Source organism: Sturnus vulgaris, chromosome 13, assembly GCF_052056855.1.
Source record: "Sturnus vulgaris isolate bStuVul1 chromosome 13, bStuVul1.hap1, whole genome shotgun sequence".
Classification (NCBI taxonomy): Eukaryota; Metazoa; Chordata; class Aves; order Passeriformes; family Sturnidae; genus Sturnus; species Sturnus vulgaris.
This window is the reverse complement of record NC_142255.1, coordinates 9487764-9514441: the sequence shown is the minus strand read 5'-3', so window position 1 is coordinate 9514441 and position 26678 is coordinate 9487764. Positions and strand designations below refer to the sequence as shown.

At 39.4% G+C, this 26678-nt stretch overlaps 2 long non-coding RNA genes across 4 annotated transcripts in view; one reads left to right on the top strand and one right to left on the bottom strand.

Annotated features, from left to right (window-relative positions):
• Positions 1 to 26678, bottom strand: part of LOC148222235 (uncharacterized) — a 320157-nt gene that overhangs the window by 182300 nt on the left and 111179 nt on the right. The gene's annotated exons all lie outside the window — the stretch shown is intronic.
• The window catches only part of LOC148222236 (uncharacterized), a 48243-nt gene continuing 47369 nt past the window's right edge, over positions 25805 to 26678 (top strand). Inside the window, exon 1 of the long non-coding RNA XR_015806628.1 lies at positions 25805 to 25960. This is a non-coding gene — a long non-coding RNA (uncharacterized LOC148222236). The remainder of the gene's footprint in view (positions 25961 to 26678) is intronic.

Below are 26678 nucleotides of genomic sequence, written 5' to 3'. Positions count from 1 at the left end.
AAAATGGTTGTACAGCACCATCAGCCCTTACAAACCTACAAATACTCTCCTATAGAATTTAAAGAGGCAGTGGCCATTTAAAACTGTCCCAATGACATCACTCTACTTACAGCAATCAGTCGAACCTTTTTGAATTAAAAAAAAAAAAAAAAAAGCCTGTTTTCTACCTCAAAGGGTGCATAAAGCCCTGGAGTTCCCACACAACTAGCTGATTACTAGCTACCTGGCATGCTGAATTTTGATACAATATCTGTCATAATCATGTTTATTTTATTGATACTTTATCTGTCCTCAGAATGGCCATATTATTTCTTTGAGGTTTAGATATAAGGAAAAGGAAAAAAGAAAAAAGTTTGAGGCAATGAGAGGAAAATGCAGACTGGGCTCACCCATCACACACCAAACCCATCCCACCGACAGAGGTGCTCACTCTGCCTTCACTTGTAATCACAAAAAGACTTGGACAAATACAGAAAAGTGTATTTATTCATCTCTCTGGAAGACTTTTCATTTACACTCTAAAAGAGTAGTATCTTTTCAAATGGTCCCATTTTACAACAGTCAATAATCTAAGCACGGTTTAGACAAAAACTACCAAGTCTCTTTATTAACACCACATTAGACCTCATGATTAGAGAATTTGTGACCAGTGCAAAATTCAGCATGTATGTGCAACAAGAGGAGAAGTTTATCTAAAGATGTATATGTGCCTATTTTTTAAGAAACATATAATGACTTTATAATGACAGTCCAGTAGTGAGTTTATTAACAATACTTACTAATTCATGTCTTGGAATTTTGCTCTTAGAAACATGCAGTAGCTTCTGTTTTACCCCAAGTCATGGTTCTCAGATTCTAAGCCACAACTGTGTCAGTGGATTTTGCCCCTGGCCCCCTTTTAGCTGACAAGCCCTGCACACTCTCCTTGGCTGTGGCTAAAACCATTCACTGAAACTTTAAAAGTCTAAGCAAAAATGCCTTTAGAAACAATGCCACCTGCAGCTTTAACCCTCCTTTGCTGATTGTTGACAGGGGATTGGTTCATGACACAACACTATATGAAATTTTATGAGATAAACATCTTATGGTTGGGGCCAACTGGAGAATCATGAGGCACCCCCAGCCAGGTTATTTCTGAATGGATAGTTAAATTTTATTTAACTTCTGAAGACTTTCACAGATAGGGAAAATAGGCTGAATATTAGCTATAGAAAAAAAAAAAAGAGTAAGAATCTACCTAGCATATAGCACTGCTTTTCCACTGAGGGAGAATAAATTAGGTTAGTTTGCACTTTCTCTGCCTTCCAGACAATATGTTCTACAAGAAATCTGAGGATAATTTGTCTAGAATGTATTATTCATATACAATTAGGATGTATTAAAATGATAATGTTGTTAGAGTTTAAGGATCTAAACAAAATATGTGGGGAGATTTAATATCTTTTTATTAGAGTGACATATTTAGAAGAAAACAAACAAGATTTCAGGAGCTCAAGATGATCTCCAATGATCTGAGGAATTGTATGCCAAAAAAAATCTGCCTGATCTTCCCTAACTATATCAGTTAGGCAAATAAAAGATATTAACCTGCCTCATAAACCTTGCTTCACTCAAAATACTGAAAAATTGTACTCACATGTGTTTATGCTAAGATATGGAAATGGCAAGAACAGGGAGAAGAAATAAGGTAAGAGCAGGGATATTTTTCAAACTATTTATGCTAATATTCTTCCAAATTCCAACATGAGCTTCCAGCAAAGCTGTATTATTTTCAGTGAAACAAAATTACTCATGTGGAGTAATTCAGTGACTTGCTTATTTCAAACAGGCCTTTGTATTTTATGCCTGTAAAAGATTTCAATTGCCTAGTAAGTAAAACCAGCTGATTTAAGGGCACAGCATATCACCCAGCCAGGCCTGTCCCTAATACTTACACAATTATTCAGAATGATTATTTATTCATTCCTGTGAATGGGGACGTGCATCACTTCCTCTGAGGGACGAAAGGAGCACAGCACTTGCCTTGCTCCACCAAGCAGAGGCTGCATTGACATGTGTCATTCCAAAGGGTTGTGTCATTGTGAATGCTTTGGGGACTTCCAAGGACAGCACAGGGAATGTCATCCTGGTCTTGCAAGGACAGCTGAAGTGCTGGTGCTGATGGAGCATCTTAGGACGGGGCTGTTGGACACCACAGCCCCAGGCACCCGAGACAGGTGTGTGCTCCTGGTGGCACATCCCACCCAACAAACAACTCCTTGGGATCCTGTCTGGCTGCAGGGCTGCTCCCAGCTGAGAGCACACACAGCAGGCACTCCTGTCCCTCTGAACAAGCAAAAACCTGTGCATGGAATCACCTCCCAGGAATGGAGGAGAATGGGAAAAGCCTGCTTGCTTACCATCTACTCTGAGGTACCTTAAAGAGAAGGACAACAGCTTGGATGTTAACAACATTAAACATTGGATCCCTCAGAGCATTCCTCACAATGACTGTGCCACAGATGGAGATGAATGTACAGCAAAATATTTTTACATCAGCCTCGAATACAGAACAATGGTGAAGTTAAAGCATCAACAGTTCTGGAAGCAAAAAGAACTTTACAACTTAGTCAGATATGGCATTTACAATAAACATCGTTTAAACACCTCCAATAGAAACCATGAAGAAGCTGTTGTATGCTACTACTAAGTGTATTCTGTGCTTGATTTTAAAGTACTGAGGATTGGCTGGCTAAGGGCCAAAGTGCCACACTGCTTGGCTCTAGCAGATATTTGTTGAAGACAGAATCCACAATGCACAAAGAAATGTCATCACTGTTTTTTCTGCAGTGCCTAGGCATCTGGCTTCATTTGACTGATGCTTAAAAAAATTCCAATTTTTCCTTCTTTAAATAGAGAGAATATATCAGACCAGCAGTTTGAAGTATTTACATTAATTGAACAATTTTAAGAAGAGCTTTACTAAAAATAGCATTGCCAAAAAAATCTGACTCAGTTGTCACCCACATAATAACAGTGTTCTTATTTATATTTTTTCCAGACATCTAAATTGCTGCCAATTCTGAAAGTAATACTGATGAAAAGAGGAAAAGGAAAGGATTGTATTAAATGTACATCAATGACAGCATCACTATATCCTATTAGAAAATTATTAATTTGGAAGATTTACAATTAATTTAAGTAGGGTAGAACACAGGGGAATTCTGGTTCCCTTACAGTCCAGTCTTGAGGTTCACCAAGCTTGTAATGGACTCAAATCAAGGCCACCTGACTTGGCTGGTCCTGAGCTGCTCCAGCAAACTCCAGTCTATGTGACCCTCGTTACCTGCAACAGGAGCTCACTGTTTAAAGACCACCCCTCAATTCAGCTTTAACAAAGTGCAAGTTTTCAATTAGGCTTCTTAACAAGCTGAAATGCTGCCAGGCCTTCTAATCCAGCAGCAAGTCCTGTCAAAACATGGTGACTTTGGACCAAAAAATCCTGTCACTCACAGGAATGGGGTCGTTTGGCTGGCAAGGATGACCAAGTACTTCTAATTGACAAAAAAGGGGGAGGCAGAGAAATCCCACAAACACAAATTATTGAAACCCATACAAGTGAAAAAATCCAAGCTGGTGTGGGGGCAGGCACCAAGTGGAGTTATTGAGATGAAAGAATGGCCCCAAATGAGCTCAGAGTACACTGGATCTCCTTGGAGGCAGGATGGCTGAATGGTGCTGCTTGAGCCATGCCCCAGGCTGGGTGTGCATGGCACTGCAAGAGACTGGGAGAGCAAAGGCCACAGATCAAGCATTAAATACTGAAAACAAACTTCTTTTGTTCCTCCATCTTTCATGAATATCTGAAAATACCTGGAAATAAACAAAAAGCAAAAACAAAAGCTGGGGGCAAAGGCAGAAGAATGTTGCAATCAGGCAGAAAAACCCTGAGACATATGCACAGACTGCACGTGGGACCATGAAACTGAGTTGAGCTGCACAGATCATTTCTGACAGGCATACAAATAGTCTGTAGGACAAATGGTATGGGATGGAAGGGTTTAAAGGCCTTGTCTGGGTCAGGAGACACACACTCACGAACACCACTGACCCCAGGCCTCAGCTCAGAAGGACCCTGCAGTTCCAGCAGTACAACAGCCTCTCTCAGGCTTATAAAAAAAGCTCCTGTTGCTAAGTGCAGGCTCGCTGGCAGCCATCTATATGCACTATTTGCCAGAAGGTGCCTTTTCCTCTTTTGACTTATTCAAACTTCTGTAGATTAACAGCTAAAAATGCCCTGCTTTTCACAGGTTTTAATTAAGATTGTTTTCTCCCTGCAGGAAGAGAAATATTGAAAATAGCCTGAAAAAATGAGGCCCCTTGTTGCCAGGTGAGTTTCTCCAACACACCCAGCCTTGCTAATGAAGTGAAACTCCTATCTTCACTTCAGGTGGTAGCTAATTAGTATATTTTCTTAATTAAAATGCTTTTCCCATCGAGGTATTCTTCAAAAAGGCCAAGGAGGGCATTTTGTTGCTATGACCACTTAAAATCAAAATGTCTTATTAGAGGAAGGGGACATCTGCTCTGGGTTTCAAAATCTCCTAGAAACTTGCTGGGAACACTGCGTGCAAGTCTACAACAGCAACTGAATTGATTCAAACACCAAGTAAGAGCTTCAAGACCAAAAGATTTAAACTACAGAGGACTAAAACCTCAGCTCATAAACCAGCCCACGGCAAAGGTGTCACTTGAAATAAGGATGTGGTGTGCAGCTAAACAATAGAATCCAAGAGTCGTAGGTAGTGTCACATACACATCAGTTCAGGGCCATTTACTTTAACTTCTGTTGAAAAATAAATTTAAGCCCTCAAAACTTTCTGACTTCACTTTCAAACTGATCAAACTTTCACCGATTTTAACATATACAGATCCTTTAATAATAACTGGTTCCAAACTGATTTCATGGCTTTTTAATTAGCACGTTACCAGAGCTCTTACAACTGTTAACATTGCCACAGGTCTTTAAAAATCCAGATGGTGTGTTTTGGCAGCTGGGCTGTTTGCTTGACCAGCCTCTTTGGCATCTCTATTCTACTGATCATAGTTCTTGGTTAGGACTTTCAGCAGAATGCATTTAAAAGTTGGCAAGGATGGGAAGGGGTTGCATTGGAGGGCAGACCCTTCCTAGAAAAAAATGCTGACAGAGATTTCTGGATTTGGTATTTTTTTACTTCATACGTCTTCTGGATCTTCAGTGAATATTCTCCTTCCTCCTTTTCTCTCTGGAAAAAACTGTGTACAGAGCTATCCTCAAACTTTCAGCTGAGCACAAAAAATAAAAATATGTGAACTCCAGCATTTTGGATCATTTGTAGGAAGAAATGTATCAGCTTTTCCCCCTTTTCTCGTTTTCCTGTCAATGGTGTTCAGATAACACAGAAATTCGAGCCTTTCAAATGCTGCAAGTTGAAAGTACATTGAAAGCATCTCACTCTGCTTTTACCAAGTTTGAATCTGTCTCTGATTCCTGCAGAATGGGAAGGAGAATGACACGCTGCTTCCATCTGTCTCATTGTATGTGAGAGTGCAGAAAAGAGCTGTCACACCAGCAGCTCTCCATCACAGCACTGAGCCGGGGTCACAGCCATCTTTCACCTATTAAAGATAATTCCAGGCTTTGTCTGCAGTGTGGAGTGTTTCCTTCCCCTTTCTTTTTAGGTGTAATGTATAACCTTGTCAAAGAGCTAAATATACTGCAAGTTCTCACAAGAAACAGAGAAGTGTCAGGGACTGAATCTTTTCACACTGACTTTATAATAAGTTTCCGTTTTGGGGGTTTTTTTTATAACAATTTCATGACTTGCAGAAGCAGTTAATTTTCCCCTCTTGTACATTAGCTCAGGGTTGTGAATCAATTTGTTCTTGCACAGACATAAGTGAAATAATAGCCCTGTTGAAAAATCCCACTCCACTGAGAGTTTGTGACTGACATCTTGGGAGGGCAAAAGATGTGACTTCCCTTGAACATGAAAATATGAGAGGATTTGTTTAAATTCCAAATGTATGAAAAACCTTGCCATTCATGAAAGGTTTACCGACCTGACCAATGATAGGAAAGGACTGTTGAAAATTTGGTATCTTCAAAATAGAAATGCCAAGTTTTTAGGGAGAAATTGGCAGTTATGTCCTAGATCAAGAAGTGAATTATCCATTAGAAGCCAATATTTTGGCTTTAAAAGGAGAAATTTATTAATTTAAAGAAAACAAACAAATTTGTAATCAGGATCCTGAACAACTGCCTTTCACCCTCGGTCCTTGCAGAGTGATGGTGAATTTTTGCAAGGGAATTAAGAGATTGTAAAACTGAGCCTCCCAGATTCCCATGGCTTTATAGCAGGAAAGTCTGGGGAATAACAAGAGGCCTGAGGGTCTGCCAGCTCTTCAGGCTGCCACAGCAGAGGTGGGAAGCTCTGCATTCCATGACAGAGATGTAGCCTGCAGTCATGATACCCAGGTCCTCCTATGATGATGCACCAAATTGAAGGGTTTTTTTCTTTAGATGTGGAATTGGAAATTTGCATTAGAAACCTGTAGTCAGGTGAGTCTCCTGACTCAGCATGGAATGAGACATGGGAAAGAGACAACACTGGAGGATGTGAGGGGTCTCTAAAGCCTGGCTCTGCACAGTAAAGGGGAACAATTGCCTGTTCCAAGTTCCAAGTGTTCCACTGCCAGAGCTGGTGGTCAGGAAGTGAACCCTCTCAGACCTGTGTTCAAAACAAGGGAAAACACAGAGAGAGTTTTTAAGGTCAAGCCTCACATTCCTATTATGAAGTCACATTTCACATTTACTGTAGAAGCCTTCTATTTCCTAAGTTCAGTTCCTTGCCCCTCCTCTCTTTTTCATTATCTTTTCATATAATTCTGCAATATAATCCTGCCACAGTGATCCAAAGAATTTGCATTTGAACTGTGTAGTCATACATAAGGCACTCTGTGCTAGTTGTGTGATACATCTGTGTGATACAGCCCTCCCCAGAACAGGGTTTCAGAGCTATGGTAACAGTAGTGGGGAGCTGGCTCCTCTCAGGATTTATGGGAATGGTGCAGCAGCTGAGTGAGAGCACTCGAGGATACGGTGCTGGATGAGGAGCATGTGCCTGCCTGGCACCACCTGTTGTGTCACTGCAAATGTGTCTGCTCCAGCTCTGAGCTCTCTGAGCCCTGAGCACAGTAGGGCTGCTTCTGTCCAAGGGCACACACCTCCTGCTCTGCATCAGTTTTGTGATCCTGCAGGCACTGCTGAACACCTTAGTGCTGTGATTGCTGTGACATCTCAGTCACTCGGCCACACAGAAGCAGTGGGGAGAGCCCAGGACATCCAGTCTCCGTACCCAGAACTGTGCACAGAGATGCAAATCATAGTGATCAGCTGGATTTGTGCATTCCAGACCCCTCTTGGCAAGAAGCCACACTGAACAGACACAGGTTCCAACCACGACTGGGACAGGGCCACTGGTACAAATCTTGTATTAACAGGTAAGTTATTGCTTACTAGGAGAGGGGTCATTATCAATGAAAGTTGCAGAAAGTTCGCAATCTAGACCTTTCCTAGAAATTCAGGATGTACTAGAAACAGGGAGTGGCTGCCTCTGGGATGTGCATCACACAACACTGCAGTTTGTGTTCATACTGACGTGCCCTACAAAGACTCCAGTGCCACATCTGTGGCATCCCTGTGCTGCCCTGCTGGACAGCAATTACCTGGAAAACCTGTTGTCCTGTGTGCTTTGCTGAACACACACAAAAAGCAGGTGTAGGCCTGGTCCCACATCAGCTGTGTCCCTGAGTGACCCAGGTTCCTGGCACAGCCCTGCCATGACCAGGCTGCTCCCCACCAAGCAAGGCCACCAGCTCCTCTGCTTTTGGCCAGCAGCTCTCTCTGGCTCCTGCACACAGCACGGGTTAAAACACGACTCTAACACCACTTCCCATCTGCTCAGGGCCATCTCCAACCATGTCCCTGCATGATCCCATTTTGATATGGGTAAGTGATGGACCTTGTGTAAAATGCTCATCAGAACATTTACATACATCATTCAAATGTGTCAGGCCTCACATTTCTGTCTGTAGGGAGAGAGAGGTTCTTCCCAAGGTTTTTAAAGGGCACTATGAAAAGCTCAGTCACTAAGTGCTCTAGGACTAATTCAAAAATTCTCTCTCTACAATTAGAAGAGAGAAATAGTTTTAAAAAAATCCACTGGAAGTCAGGTGCAGAGACCCCTGCCCACAGTCTGTAAACTTAAATGTATTTGATGCCTTACTAAACCAGTTAACAGAAACAAAAAATTATCATGGAAAAACACACAAAGAACTGCAATATTTCAGTAACTTATAGTTCACATTTGTTTAAAGATTGCAGGCTATTCCCTGGCATTTCTCAAATTCGGATTTAAGACTACACTGCACAACAAATGCACAAAAAATTTACATAATAATCTAACCTTTCTCTGTTGGAGTGTGTAATTTTAAAACTCAGCATTGAAAGATTTTTCCTAGAACTACTTGGAGAAGTATCCTAGTATGTTTTGATAATATCATTATCAATGTTTTTAATGAAAAACACATTATTCTGTTTTCTTCTTGGAGGAAGAGAATCATATTTAAAAATGTATCTTTTATCTTCATCTTTGAATTTAATAAAATCAGCATTTATCAGGAATTCTAAAGGCATTTCTCTCACACAAAATCTGAAGTCACAATTTACAGATGATACATCTGTTAATTGGAAGTTCTATTTTTGACAGATGTTCGATGTGTATTAATGATCTGGTGCTTTGACTAATCCAGCCAAATCAACAGCTTTAGACAGAATTCAAAGGCTATTTCAGGGATCTCCGCCAACATTTATGTCACTGGAATTAAAAAAAAAAAAAAGAAAACCAAAAACACAGCAGAAGCCCGTCTCCCATCCTCATAAATCTAAGTGTACAGAAAGTAAAATATGAATTGTCACACTCTTTCCATAATCAAGCTGACCAGAGCTACATTGAATAAATAAATAAATGGACAAAATACAGCTAATGTTATTGCCCATGGGTTCAATATTTACCAGTTTATGTACCATCTGAGCTGTTTCCTGTAATCAGCCAGGCACATGGCACTTTCATTCTCAAGAGACATTATCACCATGACAACTTTATCAGAATAAATTATGAAACACAACACTTGGGGCACACAGAATGTGGGCACAGGTTTGGAATATTATTTTGTTAGTTATTCTTTTAACAACGTTCCAAGTGCCCACTGGAGAAGAGGAAATTAAAAAAAATCCTACAAACCATGCCTATCAAAATAACAATAAAAATGTAAAAACTTTGCAAAAAGAAAAAGGAATAAAGTCATTAGGCTGAAAAATGGGCAATCAAAGGAGCTATTGCGCTCGGCAGATGGAAAAGCAGCAGGTGCCAGAGTGCGATGGGACCTTGCTTCCCATCATGCACACTCCACAATGATGCAGCCTGACAGGGAAGGGAATTAATGTGTCGGAGCAGGTACTTTCTGTCCATTAGCTGATTCTCAATACATCCACACAGAGTGCTGCCTCTACCTGCTCTTTGAGAAAATGACTAACAAGTCATTGTTCCCCAAGCTGCAGCGCAAGGACGGCGCTGTGTGACCTCCCGTCACTGCCCCAGATTAACGCAGGGAGAGTGACCAAGTAAACATTTCTGCACCTCAGACTGGGATTAGAGATTTCAGCCTATGAATAAATTATTTGAATGCAGATGTTTGGAATACATTAAGGTAAAGCATATTGGACAGGCTCCACTGGGGGGAAATGCTGATGAATTGAATTTCCAAGCCTGTATTAACTCTGGCAAACAACAAAAGCAGTGTGCAGAGCCTGATAACACACCCACACCTATTCTTTATCTGGGAAAATCCCTTGTTACACGAAGGACAATTTATGTACTGTAAACTCCATCACTCTGGTGGCCCATGACACATCACTATATTCTGGCTGGTTTGTGCTCCTCATTTCCATCACAAATGACAGAAAATATGACCATAACTATAAAAACCAAATCAACAGAGTCTTGAGAGGTTTCAATTTGTCCAAGTCAGTCAGTCCCCTTCACTGGCCATCTGTCCTTTTTGCTGCTGAGTTCAAGGATGTCTACAATGATAAGTACAAGAATGACTTCTGGCAGCAGCACAATGACACACTTTGACATTCTTTGCTTCTGACACAGCATTTCCAGAGAGCCAAAGAAGTACCAAGTTTGCCCTGACTGAAACAAATGGCAAATTTATTTCCGTAAATAAAAGGAATCTCTAGGAGGTCTCCATTAGAATTTTTCAGTGACTAGAATAACAAAAATTGATGTATGTACTCTGTGGTATTTAATATTAATTTGGCACAATCATACACCAGGTTTCAGTTAGACACCAAGGCGGAAAACTTCCATGATTAAAATATTTTGTTTTGTAGTTTACAACAGTCTGAGTACAGTCTTCTTTGAAAATGTTTTGTTTCTCAATATCATAAGCAAATAAAACATTAATGATGTCAGAACCCTGCTGATATTTCCAATTGGACAGATTACATTTTTCTTTGTAATGATCACAATTAAAACAAAGAAAACCCAAACCAAAAAGATAGATAAAGCAAGTCACTAGTCACAATAGAAAAGGTAGAAAATTAATGCAGGTATTGTCATGCAGACAATACATCTTTTGCTCTCAATCTGCTGTTGTGTAAAGCCTCAACAGCAGCTGCATGGAGTGTTAATTTTAATTCCTTGGATTTTTAAAATGTAATTTAAAAAAAAAATTAGCATTCTTTTTTTCCGCCTAATTTTGTTGTTCATTACACCCTAGAGCTAAGAATTATCTTCTTTTAATTATTTCAGCTTCTCAAAAACTAAGGACCATTATTTTCTCAAAACATCCTTCAGAATCCTCTTAGTTTATTACATTCATAATTAGAGAAAATAATGACATATCGTTTACAGATATCTTTAGAATTGAACCACCAGAAGACCCATCAGGCACGCTTAGGCCATTCAAACAATCCACCAGACACAGGCAAAAACCACTTTTTGAAGTCCTCTCTTAAAAATGTAACATGACCTTTTTTTAATTTAAAATTTGGTTTATCAAAATGCTACCAGAAATGGTCCATTTGTTTTGTACTGATAACACAGGGTATGACCTCAGGGAACTTTTAAATGAATGAAGCATATGCAGGACTAGCCAAAGGATTATTTTAGAAATTTGGGGTATAGCCAGGGCAGCCTTCACACCTGGCTTATTTCAGTGGCATTTGAGATCCAACAGAAGAATAAGAATTAACACTGAGATAGAATATATTCAGAAGGATCATGGCAGTTCCAGAAACAAGCACATACATACTTAGAGACTGTTTCTGCCTCAAGTAAATCTGAGCTTTTAAGAAGAAGGCATGAGAAGTAGATGAGACCAGAGAGAAATGTATACCACAGAAATGTGAAAAACTCTTATCTAACAGCTTAGGCACAAAGTTAAATCTCAATATGTTGTTAAAGCAAAAGATCCCTGGCTGTCCAGATCTTGGAAGTACCACCAAACAAACATTGCATCAAATTTAACCTGCTCAGGTGGCCCTGATTAATCTGATAATGTATCTTCAACTGTGCAATACACTGCTGGACTAATATTTATGGAGTTAAACTAAAGAGCCCGTGTTTTCCAGAGTCCTAAGGGATGTACCTCAAAGCCTAAACACGACATTTCTATACAGTCTGCTTCTAGCAGCTGCCATTGAAATGGAAATTGCCGGATAAATTTCCAATCATGACCTATAAGAAATATCTCTAGTAGCATTTGGCGTGATTGATTTGAGTTCTGTAGCACTGCCTTCTCACAGGGATTATCCATTTTGCAGCCTGCTTTGCTCCACAGGAAGATGGAACGATAGAGGCCAGGAGGGAAGGATGAATACAAAATGCCTGCTAACCAGCAAGGCTAATGGCACTATTTATTCCTAAACCTATATCAGAACTAATTTTGAAGTTACATGCAACAGCAGACCAAAAAGACATTGTAAAGATCTCTCTCTTAACTTGTGGGCTAAGAGGTTTTTGCAATTGCTTTTTTTGACCATTAAAAAGCCAGTTAAGGCACACTCTGCCTGCAGATGCTGCATGTTAGCAGACACAGTGTCATGTCAGTGCCAGCAGCTCAGAATGCAGCACCATTTGCACTGACACATTTGTACATAGCATGGCCTCCTCTCTATATGCTCATTTACAATCTGATTGCATGTCCACCTAAAAAAAATAATAAAAAAAGATCCCTCTGTGAAATGGATAAAATACTATTACTAAATGATATGTGTAATCATTCAGTACCATTACTACTGAAAGGTGATATTGCAGTGACATTGAGAAAATTGGATCTATTCTTCATACAATTATATAGCTACACTTTCACTCTAATGCCATTCTAATTGGAAAGGAGCACTGAAATGTGAAACTGGGCACATTTCAATATCTAATTATCACTCCGTAACTCATTCTCAAAATAGTTTTCTGGAAAAGACAGTTGCCAAGAATGCTATTTTAATTCTGAAGTCTTCACTAACATTCATATAGAAAAAATGTTTTATTCACTATTTGTATTTCAGCTACACCACTGAGAAAACATGGACAATAGCTAAATACAAGTGTAAGTTGGTCTGGCTTCGATGGAAAAACATTTGCATTTGCCACTCTGCCAGTCAAGGGATTGTGAGCAAGATATGCTTCCTGGGGCAGGAGCTCTTAAGGGTTAAGAGATAAAAACAAATTAAATTTAAAAAGCAATATAAAGGCAACATTTTTTACATAAAACATTTGCTAGATAGAGCAATAAAAGAAGTAATTTGAGTTATTGTAGGTAAAATCAGCAGGATCTACGTTAGAGACCCATTACAGTGCTTTAACAGGGTACTTTTGAATTGGTGTTTCTCCCTCAGGACTTAACCTGATGACAATCAAATACAATTTAATTTTGATAACAGAATAGTTCGGGGGAATTTTATAATGAAAATATTCTAAAGAACCAAACATACATGAAATGTGACAGTTTTGGGGATGAGTCTGGGTTTTGTTTTTGAAAGGAATAGAAGCTTTCACACATCAACACCTATCTCTTATATCCATACAGCCATCTTTGCATTCACATGAACAAAAGGATGGACTGCCTGCTGATGTAAATTGGCAGCATTCAATTGCTAAAAGACTCCTTGAAAAAAATCCAACAGTCAGAGATAGTAGAGTCCCAAGGTGTTGAATGATCTGAGTACCTCCAGTTCTCTCTATTTTCATGAATAGGGTAAAATTCATCATTTCCCCTACATATTTGCTCTTGTCTCCACATTCTCTCCTTAAAAGCACAATTTAATCTATAAATGAAATTATTTTTGTTACTGACTTAAAAGGCTGAGACAGGAGGTGTTAGGAAAAACAACTTTGAGACAGTAGGTTACCAACACCAGCAATACCAAACACGCTCTCAACACGCCCTGTTCTGGCTGATGCTAATCTGTAATTATATGAGCTTTTCGGACAGGGGACCTCACAAGAAGTTTCTCCAAAAATCATTGCTATTTATCATCCTGCCCAGCACAGAAAGGATGGAGCAGGGGGAAGGGGAATAAAACCACTAATTTCTGCAGGTGGAATAAACACCCACACCTGCAGCCAAGCAGATCCTCATCAATAGTGTGAAAAAGATCCTTCATCTGTCCATAAAGCTGCTCTAGAACTTTACTTGTGGCTTCTGGAACATCAGTCACTCTCTCCAAGTTTCCACACACAACTACAAGCAGCTCCAAAATTTTCTAGCCAGTGCTGTAAATGCCCTAGAGATGTCTGCCAGCTTAAGGATCTTTAAAATATCCACTAGATAGAAGCCATGCAGATCAGGTTAGTATCATGACCTGTTTTATATTAGCTTTGATCACGTGTTTAAAAAACATTTTGCTGAAAACAAAGGCAAAAAGTAGATTTCAACCTTCTGGGCAGTGTCTCCTGCCTTCCCTGCCAAGAGAAAAAATAACTGATTGCTTGTTATTGACATGCAGTGTGTTTTTCTCTACTGCTTTATGCTCCTGGGTCATTGGCTCTTCTTAACTTCTCATATTTTCCTTACTTAGTTTTTGCATCCATTGACAGTGATTTTTAGCCATTTGACCTACTTTCCACTTTCTATGCAATTCCTACTTGTGGCTTGAGTCCTTGAAGAGTTCATGATTTAGCTGACCTTCTCATAAGGACAGCCAGTGTCTGTGGCCTTGCTACAAAGCCTCTCAGGATCTGCCAGTTCTTGAAAGTCTTTTCTCTCACTCTCACACAGTATCCATATCAGTAACCGAGGCTATTAAGTGTTCCTTTATTAAGTCCAGTATTTTAAATTTGTTCTTATCTCTCTCAGTCTTTTCTGTATGAGAAACGTCCATATTTCAGAACTTTTCTCATGAACCTCACCTTTTACTTTTGCAATTTCACCTTTAACCACCAAAATGCAATCCACAAGCCTCCCTTTGACTCTTTATTCCTGAAATTCTGAAAACTGACTGCAAAATGTTTCAAGAGGCTATTGAGCCATCAGCATTCCTTTCCAGCAGGTAGGGAGGGAGCTCATGAACCTCGTGGCTGCACAACAGCATTGCCAGCACCTTTGGCTACTCTACTTTACATCATCTGAACTGTAAGACACTAGGACACCTAATGGAAGTCTCTGTATCTCTCTCTTGCTACATCCTGCTCATCAGAGCAGGGTGTTCTAACTATCCATAAACAACCAGCATTTCCATTTATCCTCTGTAGTTCATTTCCTTGCCTCATTTTCTAGTATCTCCTCTTTGATATACATGATAAAACATCTTTCCTCCTGAACAATCAATGTTTATGTTACTATTATGATAAATGTTAAAACTTCAATGCCTCCCCTTCCATAATCCTTCCATTACAGTACCCAAGACAGAAATATGTTTGACATATGACATAAGGGCTATCAGAAGCACCAGGGTTTTGAAGGATATCTTAAAAATGAGTACCACAGACACAATTTTCCCCTCTGTCCTAGCATATAATGAAATTATAATGGTGCTTTGCTGTGGCTAGCCAGAAGGAGAATGTTACTGACAGATGGATGCCAAAAGAAAAGAGCTAAAAACATCTAACAGTCCTAAACTGATGAAAACAATTTAAGAATCAGTCTGTTGCCTTGGTTCAGATTGCTGAGAGACTCTAATGAAGACTGTTCAACCATACTTTTGGATTATCTATAATCAGTTCTTGAAAAAGAAAAACTCCAAATCTCACTGCAACTTGATATTTTTCCTATTCTTCTTATACAATGCCAGTTAAGTAATTTATGCCATTAAAAATCTTTAGCATTTTAAAGGGGATGGCAGCACAATGAAGGAAAGGCACAAATTAAATAATCACTTTTCCTAAGAGATCTGATTTTTCATGGAGAGGATTAGAATTGTGGATCTATGCAAGACAGAATACAAAATGAAATAGAGTACCTCCTCCTTTTTTGATAACAAGAATGCATTGCTAAATTAATATAGCACCATATTTCTCATTTCTTTGCAAAGATTGAAAATAAACTCTTAAAGTCAACATAACCTTCAACTATATGGATTAACCTTTTCCAGGTGTAGCAAACTCCAGAAGATGGAGTGAAATTCATATTGTAGGAAAAGAGCAGAAATGAATCCCTGCCCTTCAATGCACCCTAGAAAGCCTCTCTGGCCACCCACGTTAGGCTGGAGTTCATTCATTGTCAGAGAGCTTCCCAGATAAGATAACAGAGCTGTCACTTGAGCAGGGGAAGATTTGTTTCACTTAGCATCAGACATGAGCTGTGCAGGCATGGACAGCTCGGCTAATGAGAACAGGGGCTCTTCACAGCTCAACATGGACATAGATGCTTTTTTTAAAGGATCAGTTAATCTCACACGTTTTGCATGTCCTCTCCCAAGTGAGGCAAACTCACGCCTCTAATGACCCCTCTTGACTATAAATGGAATCTGGACAGCTGCTTTTGGCCACATGAATCCCACCCTGGACACCACTGTAGTCCAGGGTTATCTCATATCCCACAAGAAAATAAGATATTGAAAGGCTCTGGAAGAACAGGAATAGATTAAAAGTAAAAGACAAAAATATAGAGCTGTGAAAGATGCTATTATCCTCTTTCATAGGGATTTTCAAATAATTCAGAAGAAATAGATCACATTTTGTGAATTCCAGAGTAGAGAGATAGCTCCAGCTTTCCTTTCTCAACAATGCTTTTCCAATGTTTCATTTATCTGAAGCTTTTCTTGCAGAAGGAATACCACAGCAGAGAACTTAAATCACATTGTACTTAATCAATTTTGCAATGTGTTTCAAAGGCCTTCCAGACATGAAAACTTGAATGAGAGGATCTCTCTTCTATTTAAAAAAAAAAAAAAAAGGTTTATTTTCAAAGTAATGCCACAACAACCTTGAAGCCATAGGTTTTTTAAAGTTTTGCCAGGAATATACAGCAACTTAATAACTGATTTTCAAAGTATTTATCTTTTCTCTTCTTATAATAAATATGCAATAAATAAATGGAGAAGACTCACAATTTTCCCAGTCCACTTTATGCATAAACACACCAACATAACCTGGAGTCTTTTTAACCTGTGGCATATATATTAATAATGCCACTGCATATAATCCTTAATCTTATTCAGACAGAAATTAAACTAAGAACTTTTTGACAGGACTTGCTAAAGAGGCATATCTCTTGATAAAATATTTGTTACTGCTAACAGAAGAGAAACCTCAGGAACATGTGGTAACTCATCCACTTTCAAGTTTTTGTCCTCATCTATTTCTTCCTCTTCACTCACACTAGAACTAAAAATATTCTGTCTCAATTTCAGCTGGCTACTGAAAACTCAGTCAGTGAGATCTACAATAAAAGGCTGTATTAAAATGCAAGGGTGCAGATGAAGTGTGAATCATTCTTGTTTCATCAGAGCCACACCACAAACAGTAAAATCAAATGATTTGCAGTGTTTGTCTCTGAATTTCATTTTAGCAAAATTACCTTGCTGCTAGAGGTGATCAATGGATTCTGCCAAAGCTGGATAAAAACCCAGTGCCTGCACAGCCACCAAGAGGGGGCAAAGTGTTGGTGCCACTTCTCTCTCACAGCCCCACAGGGCTGCAGGTTATGGAGATGCTCTGCCTTTACCAAGGGAGGCAATGTCAACACGAGCTTCTCTAAAGGAGATTTTTCTGTGAAGTTTCAATGAACACACAAGCAAAGGGACTTTGCCTTGATAACAACATATTGATATCTTTATTCATCTCCTTTGTTCCACATATCCTCTGGGCATCTCTGGAAATATTCCCTCCCCTCAGGATTCCTACCACCACACTGTGAAATCCAGAGCTCCCTCATCACCTTAATAGGTCTGGACTCAACTATTAAGTGTTTTAGCCCAAAGGATGACAGCAGATTTGACAATCTCCTATGTTACCTGAACAAATCTGCTGAGACAGATTAACTACACTGGTACATTTCCATTTCCCACTGCCTCTTCTGATTGCAAGAAAACACCTTTTTCACCAGGATGGAAAGCATCCCCCTGAATTCTATATAGATATAAACTACCTGACCTGAAGTATCAAGGAGATGAAAGCATATTTAAGAAATCAGCCAGAAAAGAACAATTTGCTTCCTATCTTAATTAAGTCACATTACCTGCCATAGCACCTTATTAATACTAAGATCATTTAGCAAAAGTAGAGCCTTCAAAGGATTTTCATTTACCCATCAAAACTAACTTCACCCTGATATTTTGCCAGCACAAATCGCTCCTTTCAAAATTTGGACAAATTCAGACCTGCCCGGTAAATAGAAAAATCATTCCTTTAAGAGCAACATCACAGGAGAAAATAATATCCATGTTTTATTTTCAATATCAGTTACCTCCACACAGATGTTGACAGCCAGCTTCTGAACTCTTGATATTCATATGCATTATTGACTTTTCATTAACTACCTAGAGACCACTACAAGTGTCTCTGTTCAAAAGTAAAACATTAGTAACTCCATCGAGTCAGAACAAAATTCTGAACCTGCATAATCAGAGAAAGGAAGCTGGATGTACAGCCAGAAGCCTCATAAAAACAAAACCTCATACACCAATACTTAAATTTTAAGATGGCCTCATAATCTCATAGACAATCTTTCTAAGCCTGAAGGGCTGAAAGCTGCGAGGTTATTAACAGCCATGTCTTTGCAGAAACTTACTCTCATCTGCCTCAGATGCTTAATGAGTGGTTGGAAGGGAAAGGGAATCAGCTGCTTACCATTAATCACTGCAAGAAGTAGCCCTGCAAGCTCATAACTAGCAGGTAAACCATTTTTACTGAGATGGTTAAGATAATAGTACAGCACAGGGACTTTACCTCTGCTTTCATCTCTTCCAGTATTCAGGGGTGGTGACAGTATCACCACCACTCCTCCAGCTTAGCTTCTCTATGCCAGCCCTTCCCCTGACAATCTTGTGTTTTGCCTTGCTTCCTTTGAGCTTTTCTCATGAAGACATGGCAAGGCAGACAGGCACTATATAAGAAAGCCTTAAATTATAAGGCCACATTAAAATGTCCATTATTTCACATTAAGGCAAATTTATTATTTCAAACAGATGCCTACACTATTAAAAAGGTTTGGCTTAGTCTCTCTTTTTTTTTTTTTTAGCCTATATGAGTCTTCTTTTTTGTATCCATGAGTCTCAAGAGTGTTACAAATATCTCATTTCTTCCTATGTTCCAGAGCTCTTGCAGCTCTTCTACCTAGTGACATCTGTATGCTCTGAAACCCACAGGGCAATCTATTTATAACTGCAGTGGAATGAATATTCCACAGAAACGTTTCAGTTAAGGAACTTTGTGACACTTTTTCTTTTTATAGGCAATCAAAGGAAGATTCAAATAATTTAATTAAAAATTATTGAATCTATTTGCTATTTGGGGAGTTTGACATGGCCAAGCCCTCTGGTCACTTTCTGCTCCTTGCTTCAGTAACTCTGTTAGCAAAGCATTATTTTCAAACTATGATTGCCAGAACAGAATATTACTGAAGGGACCTGCAAAAAGCACATTTCAGAGGACACTTAGCACAAAAGACTATTTTTAGGGAAAACTTAATGTAAGAAAGGTTTATGTACAATTTCAGAAAATTCTTATGAAAGCTTAAATTAATATTCCCTTTGCTTCCATCATTGTGGCATTATTAAGACCATTATTCCCGTATTATTTATTTACTGGAATATACTATATGTTTATTTACTGTAAATATTTACTTACTAGAATAGCTGTATTCCCAAAAAGTTGTGGGATTGTTCTAAAACAAAGCAGTGAATGCATTAGAGACTTAATCACAGATTTCTTTCTGTATGAAAAAAGTAAATTAACTACTTCCATATGTTTACTGGAGCAATATATTCTAGATTTTAATAGGAAAAACATCTGCTAAAATCTAGACAGTCCCAAGCACTGCTGTATTCCTTCTAATAAGACTTATAATTTATCATTATTTATCCTCCTTGCTAAAGTACAAAGTGACTTTGTAGACCTATTCTTTAGTAGCAAGATATTTTTCATAGTTTTTCTGTGAAACAACAAACAGCAAATTACTGTGACCTGTTGAATTTGGAATGGTCTCACCAATAGATTAAACTGTCTCCTTTCATGTAGCTTGAAAATTGTTACCTGTTATCAGCCTCAGGTTAATCGTTAAAAAAAATATAATTCTGTAATATAACAATGAGGTATTGGCTAAAGCTCCTCATACTTTAGGGAACAAAACTGCAAAACCAGCTTGCCTTGAACTTCAGAATTGCCCCTCCTTGAGAAAGAGGAAAAAATATATAAATCTGTGAGCTACCGAAACAGAAAAATTGAACATGGAAGACAATATTGAACTTGATAATTCAGCATTAAGGTGAGGGTGGAAAAAAAAAACAAACCCAAAAGCACAAAATGACAGTCACTTGGTTGATAATAGCAAAAAATCTCAAAAAAACTTTAATCTGTGAAAAGGCATTATATAAACTGATAAGAAAAACTTCGGCTATTTAGAACCAAGGTAATGTGTGAACAATTTCATAACAGTTTGCATTAGTTTTTGAGCTGATAGCGTCCTAATGAAAAAAAAATAGTAAATGAGCATTTGGTCTGAGGTATTTGCTTTATTTGCATTTAATTTATATTATTTCTTAGGCTTCTAAATCCTCCTGCCAAGAGAAGTAATCTATGCCCTAGCACAGCTTCTAGAAAGATCTGCTCCATGCTCTTCCCAGGCACAGAGCTCAGCAGCCCTTTCTACCCATTTCAAAGAGGTGCAATATTTCCCTTTTCCCAGTCACCAGAGACTTCAGCTGCCCCCCGTGACTTTTCAAACATCCTGGAGAGTGGCCTCCATGAGTCAATTCGCACAGCAAGGTGAGCTGTGTCTCCCCAGGTGCCAGTCTCACACATTTAGGTGTGCCCAGGTTCCTCAGGAGGTCGTGAGCCTGATCCTCACGCACAGTGGGAAGGACTCCTCCCATCCACTCAAGAAGTTCAGGAAAGGCTGTCAGTGAAGGCACAGGAACCGAATAGCTCAGACCTGTCTCCATCCATTGCTCGCTGTTTGCCAGGACAGGAGCAATCATTGTCACAGGGCAGGGGATGGGCCATGTGCTTTCCCTGACATTCCCTTTCTGCCCAATGTTGCAATTATGTCAAGGCGGGCACGACTGCATCACCAGGACTTTATTAAAACTTTTCATGCCTTCTCTCAGGCAACTCTGATTCCTTTCCTCACCAGCAGCTCCACACAGCACTGGCTCCCTCCATCCTTCTCCCTGAAAGTTTCCTTCTTCCTACTGCATGACTGGCTAACCCCAACCTGTCCCTTACCCGGCCACCTCACCCTGCCTGTCTGTCACACAGCATCTTCTCACCTTGGCTGTGCCTTGCACGACTCCATGTCCCTTCCTCCTCACAGCACAGCCAGCAGCCTCCATCCCAAACTGCAGCAGACCCCAGTTCCAAATAACTGATGCCCAGCTACCCCACTCTTTTCTAACCCCCATCCTCGCTGGACAGGTGAGGCTGTTTCCACTCCTGGGCAATCAGTACAGCTGGAATTCACTGGGGAAATTCACTATCCTCACAAACCATCTTCCCACAGCCCAACACACCTGCAGAAGCCCCTCCTGTTGCTCTTTATTTTCCTAGTGAAGTTCCTGTCCATCCCATGCTCTTTCCCAGGATCTGTGTCCTGGCTCCCACTGCCTGTGCACCTCCTCCTTTCCCTTCAGTGTGCCCAGCAGTCTCAGCTCAGCCGTGCTGGCCACTTGCCTTCCTTGCCCAATTCCTTACCCCTGTGGATCGAGGGCTCTGGCACTCTGGAAAATCTCCCTAAGGATCTGGCAGCTCTGTTCTGCTCCCCTGCCCCTGCTGGCAGTCTTCCAGGGGGTGCAGGAAGTCCTGGACTGTATATGGGGCTACATGAAGATTGACCATACTTTTATATAAGCCACAGGATGAGCAAATTTAGCATAGTTTGTGTCATCCTATTTTATATCTCCAGTCTGCTTTCTTTTTTTAATTTCTGCTTACAAATGCAATGCACTTACTGACATCAGGTACTGATGATTTTATTAACTTGACTGGACAGAACCTGTGCATACTTAATGACAGAATCTAAATAATGTTTTATTTCAGGAATCATGTAAAGTCATACCCCTGCTTGCTGGCTTCAAATTACATAATTTAAAATTCATCAGCATTCCTCTCCCAGCTCATACTCTAGCAATTACAAAGTCATGGTTATGCTCTTCTAATTACATTGCTTATATAAGGGAACAATAAATTCATTTGTTTTGAGTAATTTATTGTTCAAACATTATCAAACTCTTCTTATCAAAACTAACTGCATCAATTTGTATACATTTAGTCCTAACACTTTAGATATTGACCAAGCTTCTCTTTTTTTCAATTTCTTTGACTCTGATGCTAATAGATCTGCTAATAGAATTATGACCCTTCAGTGGGACAGGATCTGCAAATATGGTGCATGAGATTATTCTGATTGGGTTGTGTTTCAGTCTAGATAACTGGGAAATAAAACTTTCCACAAAGAGTATGCCATAAAACCACTTGTAGTCCATTTTTTAATGAAGAATTGCCTTCTTGGAGCCAGACAACTTTCCCAACCACCTACTTATTTTAAAAATAATTATAACAAAAATATTAATTCTTGTGATTTATCAGCCAATCTTCAGCTAGCAATCGTCACTTATCCATGCACAACTTCATTCTTGTAAATGCAAGTGACCATAATTTTAAAGTATCAATTCTTTCATGATGGATGTTATTGTGCAAGTTTCATGCTCTCTTCATTAAGGAAGTCTATTGCATTTAGGGATGTGCCAGCCACAACAACAGTGTGCAGGCAGAAGGGTGTGATTGAAGTTATGCTCCCATAAGCACAAGCTGGACAAAATCTTGAAGGAATTTCAGAGTCAATGAGTTACAAGAGTCTGATTTTTTTAAAAAATACTGTTTTGGGGAAGTTCTGGCTGCCCTCATGCTGTCCCTGGACTCAAGAGCAGAATTTTCAGATGGTGACTGACCTGAAGCACATGCACTTAAGGCACTTTGCTTCTCACATAGACTGCAGTGGCAGAGATGAACCTCCTTGACTTTTCTCATTTTCCCTCTCTGGCTGAGGAGGGCAGAGAGCTGCCCACCCTTCCCTGTGCACTTTCATAGTTCTTACAGGATCCTGTGGTGTACCAAAACTCTTGAGTAAAGGTGGCAAGACAATGCTTTTACAGAGATATTCGACTTGCTGTAAATTCTTCCACAAACCAAACTTTATCTTGATTATCAGCTTTTTAAACTCAGAAAATACAGGAAAATCAAAATTCCAAGTCCAAATCTCAGTGAAGACTCTCCTCTCCCTGTATCTCTGTCCTCCTGCCTGACCTACTTGTGTTTCAGTCTGTCAGACTCAAGCAGTTTGTACTGTTCTGACCTGACTTAGCTGTCCTGAAATTCATTTTGATCATGTTACCTCTTGGATTAAGGAGCTTCATCGACCTTTTTTTTTCTTTTTCTTTTTTTTTCTTTTTTGAGACCAGGGATATAATTTAAAAGTTTCACTGTTATGTTCAAGGTACTTCAGGCCTCTCATCCATGTTATTTATAGGAACAGATCAATGCCTATTTTCCATCTTGGAGCTTGTGCTCAGTCTTAGATTACTGTCTGCCTTGATCCCTTATCATTCTCTGGTAAAATTTAAGCATTTTTCATTTTGCCTCTTGTACATTCTAATTCTTGCCAGGAACCTAAACCAGCAACCACTGTACATCAAAAAATCTTAACAGTAGACGTGTACTCAATGATTTTGCTGAACTGGGACATAAGTGTCTGTGAAGCCCATGATATCCCTCCATGAGCAGGTTCTGCAGGCCAGCAGAAGTGCTGCTGTGGAGTGGAGTGGAACAGCTCCTGGGATTCAACATTGCACTATGGGTTTCAGAGATTTAATATGGATAAATTATGCTGGTCCCATGGATTTAATGCATTTAATCAGCATTTGGAGTGAATAAGGTACGTTTCTAGGTCACATTTTCAGTCCAGTTTCATTGGAATGAAATCAGAGTTCACTCCAAGGCCATCCTCAAAGGCAAACCTAAGCACTGTAAACAGGGATGCTCAGGAGATTCCTCTTCTGAGCCAAACTGAAACATTAATGCAGATGCACTTTTGAGCTCACTGGTGTAGGGAAGAACCATTACTATTTCCTTTTCCTGTTTTCCCAAATTTATTCCATGTAGGGGAAGGTTTCAGAAGTGATTATTATCCTGTTAACTTCATATAATGATTGGGGTCTTAGGCTCACAAGCTGTTTTTAACATACATAAGGCAATGCCAGAGAGACTCTCCAGTTACAAATTGGTAAAACACTTAGCACAAAATGGAATTACAAGGCTTTCTCTAGGATTTTCCTTCAATGTCTGCTATTTATAACTAATAGATACTGCAGAACTGGCTGTTTGGCTACAACATTAGAGAGAGGAACTTCAGCTCATGTAACATGTCATAGTTTAGGGGAAATGAAGTCAAGCAGACATGGCAGTTCATAGCAGCAATGTTAATCTTTGCAGAGCTACCCAGTAATCTCTGGCTCACCATACATTTTGATCAGCTTGACACTGACTTTTCACTTATCCCCAAATACTTAATTACTGTTGGACATGTTCACAGTGTTGTCAAAACACATAACTCCAATTCCCCATGCACATGCCCGGGACTGAATCTCAGTCTCACAGATGTGTAAATTAGAAGAAAATATAAAGATTCTATTACTGCTGCATCTTCATCAATATCAACCAATTAACTGCCTGAAGGAGAAACATAAGCACCTGCAGTCAGAAAGGGGGAGAGAGGAGCATATTTATTCTATTACCAGAACAAATGATGAGTGAAATAAAGCTAGAAAAGAAGAAACACTTTTAAATTTACACTTTCCTTTTTCTTCCTTACTGAATTGCAATATATGCCATCACGTCATCAACTTTTCCAATTGGTATGTTTTGGTTTTGTCAGAAAAATGTGAATATTACTGCTGGAGGATTTATCTGGCAAGAGCACGATCACTTTTTGCTACCTCCAAGGCTCCTGACTGCTAAAGTAATATGGGTTTTGTTTAATAAAGTGCATATTTCTGTATATTCAATATATATATATCAGGGCTCAGAGAGGAATACCTTGCTATTTAGTTATGTAACATACACAGAGGGTACAATCCTTTTCAAAACCTCTTCAGGTTCTTAATGAGAAATGTGATATAATTTGGTCTTTTGAGCAAATAATAGTGAATTGAAAGAGTGGGCAGCTCTCTAATCCCCTCTCTTACTGGGCAGTTTCTCTGCTTTTTTTTGACCTGTGACAGAGGAAGGATAAGCATAAATCCACTAAAGAAGGAGATGACATTTACAGATTATTCAGAGGAAACTGTGATTGTGGTCCTTCCTCTATTCTCTGAGAGATTTTGCTCATCCTGTATCCAACACACTGAGCTGGTTCTTGTGCAGTTTCAATAGTGGATTAGCATATGCCTTTCCAACATCCTTCCCTGTCCTTTTCCTCCTTGCTTCAGGGTTAAGCCTCATTTATTAAAGCCAGTTTCAGCTATGACAGTGATTGTGAATCCCAGAGTTTTGGGGGCTCCAGACTGAGACACTTCCAAGAGCCCCGACTCCCTGAAACAATAATTATATTTGTACTCAGTTATCACAACCTTATAAATGCCTCAGGAAAGCCAAAAACTGAAACAAATCGAGTCAATAGTCATTTTTTAAAAAGATCTTCCTGTAATTTCTTAGGCCAAATCAAAAAATCATTACTCAGATAGAACTTATTGGAATTGATATAAAGACTGACTGTATAAAAATCAATAAGAGACAAATTCACAAATCATGTATCCAGTAAGGAGCAAGTTTTTTAAAGTGTGTAGTTTTAATTGGACCCTCAAATGATGAGCAGTAATCTTGGAAGAAGATACAAAGCTATTGGGAATAACATGATAGCAGAAACTCACTACAATTTCAGGTGCCAGAACATCTACCCCATACTACGAGCATGGGGGAGGGAGGATGAATCACTTTAAGACTAAGACTGATGAGAAGAAAGTGACATTTCCCTATGATTCATCCCTTGAATTCTATTGAGTGGTGTGCTGCTCACTCGGAAAGTCTTCAGCTCTGAGAAGGAAAAAATATTTGAAGAGCAATATTCCACTCTCCAGTTTTCATATGAGCTCAGGACAGCAAAGTCACCTGGGAGAATTGGAACCTGGCCATGTTGGTCTGTTACCTGCTGGCAGCTGGTTATGGTGAGTGCATATTTAAGCACACTATTTGCATAAACACACTGCTCACATAACAGGGTGATGTGTGTATATAGATATGTACACACACAGATCAATAAGCAAATAAAGGATTTCCAAAATGTGCAGCACAATCCGCATTGCAGAAATTGTTAAGAATTGTTCCAACTCTCCATTCTGAAATGTGAGATTTATGGTGCTCTAAATCCCATTTATATTTTTATCTGAATCAGCCTGCTCATCCCTTGCTGCTTTGCCTTCCCAAATCAAATTCAGTCAGTTCTCCCTAGCTCTGTCTGAATGTTTCCTTTGATTGAGTGATGTTATTTCTAGAAAAAACACTCAAATCAATTTAATGCAAATTCCTTTTCACGTCCTGGTTGACCCATCAGGACATCGACAATAATAGATTGAAGTAGTTACTTCCTGAGGCAGATGACTCATTGAGTGCTTAGTAATCAATTTTCATCGGTGTGACTGCATAATCTGTCTTTGGGGTTCTGTTACATGTCGTGACTAGAATGCCACAGAATCCTGGATTGCCTGATACAGAAAATGAATGGTGAGCCAGCAGCCATCAGCCATTTTAAATTGCACAAATCACCCCAACAGAGCCACATCGAACACAGAAAACCTTTAGCTGCTCTCATGCAGCCAGGGGAAGGCAGGAGTAAATCCAGGAGAGTCAATGGTGGTGCACGAGTTGCAGTGCACAGCAGCTGAG